At 44.3% G+C, this 9,437-nt stretch overlaps 1 long non-coding RNA gene across 3 annotated transcripts in view; it reads left to right on the forward strand.

Annotated features, from left to right (window-relative positions):
• The window catches only part of LOC138504106 (uncharacterized), a 31,983-nt gene extending 22,763 nt beyond the window's left edge, over positions 1-9,220 (forward strand). For all 3 annotated transcript variants that reach the window (XR_011279777.1, XR_011279778.1, XR_011279779.1), the window contains exons 4-5: positions 7,816-7,962; positions 8,438-9,220. This is a non-coding gene — a long non-coding RNA (uncharacterized lncRNA). The remainder of the gene's footprint in view (positions 1-7,815; positions 7,963-8,437) is intronic.
• The last annotated feature ends 217 nt before the right edge of the window (positions 9,221-9,437 follow it).

The following is a 9,437-nucleotide window of genomic DNA, read 5'->3' on the forward strand; positions in this document are numbered from 1 at the left end:
AGGTTTTAAATCATGTTTAGGAACTCTGGAACAAAGTGAGAGACTTTCTCCTCAGTTTAGACCAGACAAAAAAGAGCCTGTGTGATTCACACTGGCTTGTACTGTTAGCTTGCTGTGGCGACATCTTTGAAAAGCTACATTTTCTAAACCTCTCCCTGCAAGGCACAGAAAAGAGACCACATCATTGCCTATGAACGCAAAAATATCAGCATTCAAGAACAAGCTGGAGCTTTGGAGGAGGAGGCTTGATGTCTGCATTCTGATGCGTTTCCATTATTAGCAGATGCTGTGTTGCTGAACTAATAGGAAACCACCTCAGAACCAGTCTCAAAGTACTTTCCACAGGACAATTGTAGCATCAATGAGTGGTTCAGCCTTTCCTAGCAGATCTAGAGGCCCACCTCCCAATACACCTCCAGGAGGAACTAATGGAACTTCCAAGTGACCGCCTACCGGAAAGCCAATTCAAAGAATTGTCTTTGGGTGGATTTTGGCAAAATGCAGAGTTTCCAACTTTAACCAAATGTACTGTTATCTTTCAGCACCTCTGTACCTTTGCGAGATTGGATTCTCAACACTTGCAGCCCTAAATACTAAATATCGGTCAAAGCTGGAAGAAAACCTGTCGTTGAGTGTTGCAAAAATGTACCCAATAGTGGCAGACTGACTGCTGAAAGACAGGCCCACCCTTCACACTAGTTCTCCAGTGTGCCACTGTCCAACTTGCAAGTGACTACATTGATAGTAGTAGTAGTAATTATGTGTATTCGAATAAAAATATCCATCAAACGCATACATCACATATCAGAAAAAACATAATCCATTAGTGCATAATGTGTGAATCAATCACCATAACATGTTAAAAGATTCTAAAAAGAAATAACAATAAAAACGCACATTAAAAAAAATATATATCTTAAAATGCAACAACAGAGCCCATGTCATCAGTTCAGTTCCCGCCGTTAATAGTAAAATCTTGACTGGCCTGTGCTGGCGCAATGTACATTTTAAAACTTGCAGAATGGCCCGTTTTCCTATTTCCCCGTAACCTGGACACAACAATATAAAATGGCTCAAATTTTCGTTCGGGGCGCCACACACACAGCATTTTGCATCCTATGGATAACCAGCCCATTTCACAGTATTACCCCTCAGCCGTAAGCAATCGAATCGTGCCCTAGTAATGAGCCAGCTTTGATGTTTTTTCCTGGCCCAGACAAGATACGGCTGTAAGATTGGCGTCCCACTTATAAGCTTATGAAAACTGTCCGATTGTGTTGCCCGTGCTACAATCATATGTTTGGCCACAATTTCCCGGGTCACGGCCTCCTTGAAAGATCTTACTTCCTGCGGCAGTACCACCACTGAAGGAGGTGACCCAACCGGCAAATTAGACTGACACATGAGCGTCTTTACTGACCTGAGCCAAGGTATTTTGACCCACAAGTCCCTATTCAACGTAGCTCTTATAATGAAATGAACTAACGTGGCATTTCTGTTTCCTCATGTTCTCAGCCATAAAATGCTTGGGGCAGATCCCCATTCACCCTCCCGGAAGGCCACCGAGTCACAGCAAGAAGGACCAGGGAGTCCCAGAAGCCTTTTAAAAAATCTGCGTTCACTTGCCTGCATGTCACCGGGCTTGCAATACCCCCATATGGCTGCTCCATATTGCGTAGCTGCCTTTACTTGCATGGTGTAGACCTTGAAGGCTGATTGCATGTGCGGACCCCTACATTTAACAGAAAAATGGGATCGGCCCCCCAAGTACTGACACAATTTTTCAGAGACTGTTTTTTTACATGTGCACTGCCCATTAAATTCTCCAAAAATATAACCCCCAAATACTCGTATTCAGCCACCCTAGGGATGATTTCCCCTTTACAAACTATGGGGTACATCTTGATGAGCCACCTACCTCCACTATAGCCCATCATTGCTGATTTGGCAGAGTTGATCTTAAGGCCCAAGCCTGTCATGAAGCAGGCATAGGCATCGACCAAACAGTGTAAGGCCCAGAGAGTTCTAGCCATAAGCACGGTATTGTCAGTGTAAGCTAGAACCGGGAATGACCTACCCCCTAGTTTCAAGAGGTCTACACCATTGCACGCAGCAAAGCCTGCAGTAGCCCGTTGATATACAAAGTAAAAGGTATAGGGGCTAGAACGCACCCCTGGTGAACTCCCAACCCAATGTCAAACCACTCTGTGCACCTGCACCCAGGTACAAAACGGACATTGGCTCCGTTGTCTGAATGGATCTCCTGTAGCACTCCCAGAATATCCTCGGGGCAACCCATGGACTCAAGCAGGGTCCACAACCTTGAACAATCGAATTTGCGAAAGGCTGTGCTTGAATCCATAAATGTGAGGTAAACTACCTTGCCCTTACAAAATACAAAGTTTGGCACCAAAAGATATAAGTTCAATATTTGCTCCATTGTGCCCAGACCAGGGTGAAAACCAAATTGGATATACGTCAAAATCTCAGCATCTGTGAGCCAGCTCTCTATATGGCCCAAAAATACCCGACCAACTTTTTTGAATGCAGTGTCCAGAGGGAGAAAGGGCGGTAGGATGAGGGCTTGGTTACGTATGCCTTTTTAAAAATAGGGAAAATGGTTGCCGTCTTCCAGGATGGTGGATAGTGCCCCAAGCTCATTCAGGCATTGAAAGCCAAGGTCAATGCGGACCCATAAATCAATTTGGATCTGCCGGTACCGTCAATTTCGTGACTGTGCCCCTATTGCTTTCACCACCTCCTCCAAGGAGAAATGTAAGGATACACCCCCAGACACCTTCTCCTTTCTAGTGCAACTGTCATCAAACAATGTCCCAAAGTAAGAGACCCAGTCCGCCGCCCCCACATGAATTCTCTGTAGACCCTGTCTTCCCTTATTAGAGGGCCCACTCTTTATAAATTCCCAAAAGCCCTTGGCATTGTTCAACCTAATTGCTTCCAAAAATTCTCCCAGACCTTATCTTCAAGCTCCAGTTACCTTTGCTGAATCGGCCTGCGATAGTCAGTAGGAGCTTGAGCAGTGCTCCGTCTCTCTGTCGCTGGGCGTTTTAAAGCATCTAAAAGTTTGGATTTTGCTTACCTGCTGGCCTGGTTAAAACAGCCCACCTTCCCACCACACCCTGATTGTTTAGAGACCAGCGTGAAACCCCCAGTAAGAGCCTCCAACACAGCCATAAAAAAAACTTGCCACTTCCCGGGGACCCGTTGAGTTATTCAGGATTCCCATTAAAGTCCTTGTGGCTAGTATTTGCAGGTGCAGGCTGGAGCCTGGGATTTTCCCCCATTTGATTCTTCTGAGAGACACAGCATCACTATCCACTTGACACAAAGAACTGGATGCTGGCACCACCCCCTCAACTAGGCCTTTAATAGGAAGAACCAATGGGTAGTGATCACTGTTCCCTACTCTGGGTACTTCGAAACTCACAATAGGTTTCCATTGGTCCAAAGATAGACAAAAATAGTCGATGATGGAGGATCCCAACGTGCATTTCCCAACGATATCCGGATTGATTCGCCCGTTCACTGCTCACATATCCCATTCATTGAGCCAGGCCCCTAGTACAAACACTCACGTCCTTCATTTGGGGTTCCCGAACCTTTAACATTTGGTCCTCCAAGGGTTCATAAAGATCTTTTGGCAGGCCACAACCCGTTTTTACATTGAAACACACCCCCCCACCCCCACATTAGTCTATTCTGGATGCTCCCTGCATTTATCTGCAAATTCCTTAATTTTCAGCCCTTTCTCCCCTTCAGCCTTCTTAGGACTATTACAGAAATTTAGAACATTGAACCCCTCAATGCCAGATGATTTAAACTTTAGGAATTGTAAAGAATCCACTCAGTCCCGATCACCTCCAGCCTAAAGGGTACGCCTTCCTTCCTCTCCTGTTCTTTTTTAGCAGGGATTCCATAAGAGTATAGCCATCCAAAAGAGGTATCTCAAGGTCCCAGGTTTCCTGCAGTAGGTAATCAAGTTGTACTTAAGAAACAAATTGTTACATGTCTAACGTTACTGTAGGAAATACAATTCCAACACTACTTTTAGTCATGTCCTCTGTAGCAAAAAATTCTGACTGCTGTGTTTACAAATATGTGCCCTTTAATCTAATTTGAGTTATTGCAAGCAATGATTTTGAAAGAATTTGGTGTTTGGCTCGCACACCTCCATTTGGGGCACCATTCTACACCAGCGGGCGATAACCATTCGCAACCGATAAACATTTTGGAGTCCATGTGTATTGGGGGGCCCAAGCCAGGTACCTTTTTCTTAGGGGGCCTTAAGGTCAAAAAGTTTGAAGACCACTGCTGTAGAATGACTATCTTGTTATCAAGAAAATGCTTTTAAAAATAAAAAGGAAAAAAAAAGGAATTGCTTTCTTGCTGGCACCGCTATATGTTAACATATATTTTGATTGCTAGTTTGGAAGAGCACTTAGACCCTCCCTGGTCCCTAGGGGACAGCGCACGTGTGGGCTTGAACGCTGGAAGCTTAATGTACTAAACAAAGGCCCTCATTACGAGTTTGGCGGTAGCCATGCCGCTATTGGCAGCATGGCTGCCGCCGAAATCACGTCTGGCTCCGGGTCCTCAGAATGTGGAATAACCGGGCCATGCCGAGTTTGGAATGCCCGGTAATTCCTCCCTCCAAGGACCTGGACCCGGCCCCCATAGGGCTGAATGGGAATGGGAGAGGGAGCAAACAACGGGCCATTAAGAGTTGGCCCGTTGTTTGCTCCCTCTTCCCCTTGCGGGACCCGGTAAGCACGCCTGGTTTGACCAGGCGTTGCTTCTTGGGTCCCGCGAGGGGACCTCGTAATGAGGCGGTACGGGGTAAACCGCACCGGCACCTGTTACAGCGCTGTTTACCCTGTACCGCCAGGGTCATAATGAGGCCCAAACCTTTGCAAAATCCCTGGTTGCTTTTTAAAGTGGCCCATTATCCACGTGCTTGCAGCGTCCATGTGTGCGACATTGCTATGTGTACGGTACAGTGCATATAAAACTCGTACACGTGACCGCACCATGAGTGGGCACTAGCAAAATCATTCCAGTGTTTTTACTATGAAGGAAAGAGTTGCACAGCCCCAGCGATACTCAAGATTTTACTCGGTTGTCTGCTTAAGAACAATGCAGTGTTGCATAACTAGTGTGCATGTGCCTATTGTATCTAAATGGCACAGTGCTTGTAATTTTCCATAAGTTGCCCAGACAGCTGTATGCGGGTACACAGATGCCCGCTGGCATAGATATGCCTTGTGTGGGGATTGTTGATGTGTGGCTTGTGGTAAGAGTGTGTGACTTTCGCAGCATCTTTAATATTGCTTAATTCTGAAGCAAGGTGCCAAGTGGTGAAGTTTTGTTTGGCTGGCATGAAGGCTGGCTAAGTTTTAAGTGTGTGGTAAACTGTTTGAGCCGCTGTGTGGTACGGGATGTGCTGCACTCACCGCCAGATGTAGACTCAGGCTGGGTATGGTTGAAATGCCCTGATGAATGCGTTCTTTGATTCCTGCATTCCTGCATTTGGTGGCACAGGGCGCTTTGGACTTTCCAAAATCTCCAAATTAGATTTGCTGTTGTGATTCTGTGCACAAAGAATGGTTGCAGATATTGGCCACCCAAGCTCTCATTAAGATGGGAGAGAAGAGGTCTCCTCTAAACAACAGTGGATAGATGCCCCATCTATTTATTTCTCTTAACAATGCTTGCAACCTGATCATTGCTTTCAATTACGCCATTGAAAACCAGCCAACTAAAGAAAAGTGGCATCCATTAATTGTCCAGCAACTGAATTTGCATTAAAGGAGAGTCTCGACCCACGGTCGCCCCCCTGTTCTACCTCGTTCCAGCTTGGGAAGATTGTTTATAGTGTGTGTATCAGTTTGAAATTTGTGTAATGTGAAAAGTGTACAGGACAGGTACTCTGTTAAGTTCAATGTTGAAACACCCCTAAAGAGGTTCTGTAAAGCTGCCTCCCATAACAAGCAAACTGTCTGGCATTCAAAGACTGTCATTTTGTATTGTATTGCTTTTGACTATAATGTTTTCACTCCTGGAAGTTGTGGATGTATACCTGTGAGGCAGAGCTTTTTACGCCATTTATTTTAAAGAACACCTAGAGGGCTTGTTTACCCCCGTTTTCCATTGCCTTTCCGTTTCACAGTAGGTCTAGTTGTGCAAGCCTTTATGCTCAGGAACAGTGTTCTAATTTCCTCCATGACTCGTGCTCTACTCCATCTATGTCTAGTTTGTTCAACACTTTGGGGAAATCGCTACATGATTTAATATATACAAATGTAAGTTTCAGGGACTCGGGACTTCATTGAACGCTTGCTAGGGCTAGTCATCCCTGTCATTCATTTTGAAAATATCTGTTTTGATCATTGTGTATGATGATCTGGGTTGAATGCCTTTTATGGTGGTGTGTTTTTTTTTTTTTGTTGTTGTCTCTAATGATGGGACCATTTCATTCTCGTTAGGTGTTGTGGAGCTTGGAGCTATTTTCTTGCTTGTCTCGATTTTTCAGCAGCCTTGTATATCTGAGGACTGGCACGGTAGCTGGAGTTTACTGACCTGGGCGTGAAAGGAGTACTGTTAATTGCTTTGCTATTTGAAAGTGGGAGGTCACTTTATTCCATTAAGGCAGTGGTCTTCAAGCCTTTTTATGTTGAGCCCCCCTTGAGTAAAATATAGTGTCTGCCCCCCCCGCCACAAATGCTTATATTTTCTATTAAAACAGTCACCATAATAATTCAAGCACCCTACCACCGGGCATCCTTCAGGCCCCCCAGTTTGAAGGCCACTGCCTTAAGGCACCCTAGCTGTTAAGCATACAGACGCCCCCTTTTCGTGGGTGGGGCGACTCCTTCCCAGTTCCACACAATGACTGTTCTACTGATCAGGCTGATTGCTTTCAAACCGTCTCCAGGTAGGGGATAAATGCTCCTACTGGCTGCCCCTCTCTGACTTTTAACGCTGTTGCTGCTCCAGTGCCCACACTATGTTCCACACAAATAGGTCCACGCTTTCCTCAGGTGCACCCGACCTCTAAGTAATAAGTTATCTACATGTATCAGACCGTGGTGCCTGTGTGAGAATCCATGCCTCTGCAAAATGTACCCATGGCTTGGTTTACTTTTTTTGCAGCATTTCTCCACTGCTATGATCGCTGCACTAGTTCAGTTGTAGTACATAATTTATGGCACAGTAGCGATGCTTATGGGGATGGGGGGAGACTTCTGAGCCTTCTGGAGGATAGTGCCTGGCTCATATTAGCAAAGGCCGTCCTGCTAAGGTATATTGTTCCTCCCACATAAGATCACTTTGGTCATGGGTTCTGTCCCTACGCACCTTCCTATTCCTGGTCCCTATCATTTCCTGTACACGTGGCTGTCTGCAAGCTGGGACTCTCTATGGTTGATATTTACATTTCAGAAACTGAAACAGGTGCTTGTCTCTTAAAGAGGACACACATAATGACTGCAGCATTTTAGGTACAAGAGCTCTGCATTTAAACACGCACCTCTAATTTTATTAGCCAGCAAATGCAACTAAAGCCACAATGAGTGAAAGTCTTAGAGGAAGTTACCAAGCATCAAGAGATGCTTCTCTCACAAATTGGGACACATCAGGAAGGAACATCCATAGCAAGCCCACTATAGATGTTTGGTTTTGTGTACAGGCCTGGTTCACAAATACTTGCAGCATACTAAATGTACTTTTTTAATTTCTTCTTTTAGGCAATAATTCAAAAATGGCACTTTTTAATGTGCTTTTCTTTGATTCCGACAGCTCTCTGTCTAGTTGAAAGGATGGGGAATTTGAACCTTTGGCAATTCCTGGTGATGTTATCGTAAATGGCTGATGGAGGGTCTTGGTGAAAGTAGAAGAGAAATACGTAAAGAAAGGGATTTCAAGGCAGTTGTGTTTTCTAGTCGGGTGAGCAATGTGTTGTTTTTGTTTTTTTTCTTCATCTATTTAATGTTTGGGGAGGAGGGTACATCTGATGTCCCTACGCTGAGGTATTTCCTTTTTTTCACACATACAGATTAATGCTGCACAATGACCTCCACTCTTTTACAGCATCGCTTTCCTCTAGAGTAACTCTCCAAAGTATAGATGGTCTACTGATTTCTCTTGTGTTATTGGCAAAGTGCTATGGATTGAACACCCTCGGGGACTGTAGTCTAGGTCAGAGTATGTCTGCATTTAGACTGAGTTGTGGGTAGCTGCATGCGGAGGGAGGGAAAGCACCAAGGAGAGCAAGAATAAACAAAAATCCAATGGGATGGATGGGGACGGACAGGATCGCGCTTAAGGGGAACCACTTACCCCAGTGTACAGATCAAGCAAAATGTTTGTTGTATTGATAGTCACATTATGACGTTTCAACTTGCCTTTTTCATACCCGCAGCCAAAAAGCAGTATTAAGACACAGAAACATTTGACGAAATAATGAAAACCTATTGTGATGCAGAGTTCCTAATTGAGGCTTTAAAAGGAAAGGTAGAGGAGAAAAAGCAGCTACTGGTGGAATCTGGAGTGAACTACAAGAAGAAGATGCAGTGAAAAAAACAAGACAATTATATTGTAAAAGCTGATGGGTGGAAACTGAACTGACTATTACAAAATGTATTACTGGCTGTTCACAAAATCTGGAAAACCCAAGTCTTTTGGCCGGGAGGGCTAGTGTTCTTAATTTCTCCTACATTCCTTCCTCAGAACCCGCCTCTTAATTCATCTGGACAATTGAAAGATGCTGAATTAAATCGGCAGATGTCTCCATGTAATGTTGCATTTCCCAAAGATGTAGCTGTGCAACAACTACAAAATATTGGACTATAAAGTAACAGTCAATTAATTGTCTGCTACAAAGGTTTTGTTGAACAGATCTAATTTGACAAGCGCAACTATATCACCACGTCAACAGTGTGTCCTTGTTACAATATGATGGTCATGCCTGTTTGGAGAGTGAAGTGACACCTGCACATTCTCAAGTGCCTGCTCAATCATTCAGATTATGGTCTTAAAAAACAATGGTATTAGGAGAGGCTCTCTGGTGGTGACACGTATTTCGGCACACCTAGTGCCTTTTTCAAATCAAGGGCATTTCTTTCATCAGACTAATATATATATATGTATGATATTCACTCTTGTTATTTGCTACACGTATTACGGGTTAATCCCACCATCGAACATTCAGTCCTTCGCATCACGTCAGCTCTCCAGACTAATCTGGAGAGCTGACGCAATACAAAATACTGAATGTTCGATGGTGGGATTAACCCGTAATACATGTCATCACCAGAGGGCCTCTCTTAAGGTAGCAGTAACTGTTTTACTTAAAATAAACAGTTTGGAAACTTTACTTATATTGTGATGCAATTCATTGATGAGGACCTAATAATATTTTA

This window comes from Ambystoma mexicanum, chromosome 11 (genome assembly GCF_040938575.1).
Source record: "Ambystoma mexicanum isolate Mex_15411 chromosome 11, UKY_AmexF1_1, whole genome shotgun sequence".
Classification (NCBI taxonomy): domain Eukaryota; kingdom Metazoa; phylum Chordata; class Amphibia; order Caudata; family Ambystomatidae; genus Ambystoma; species Ambystoma mexicanum.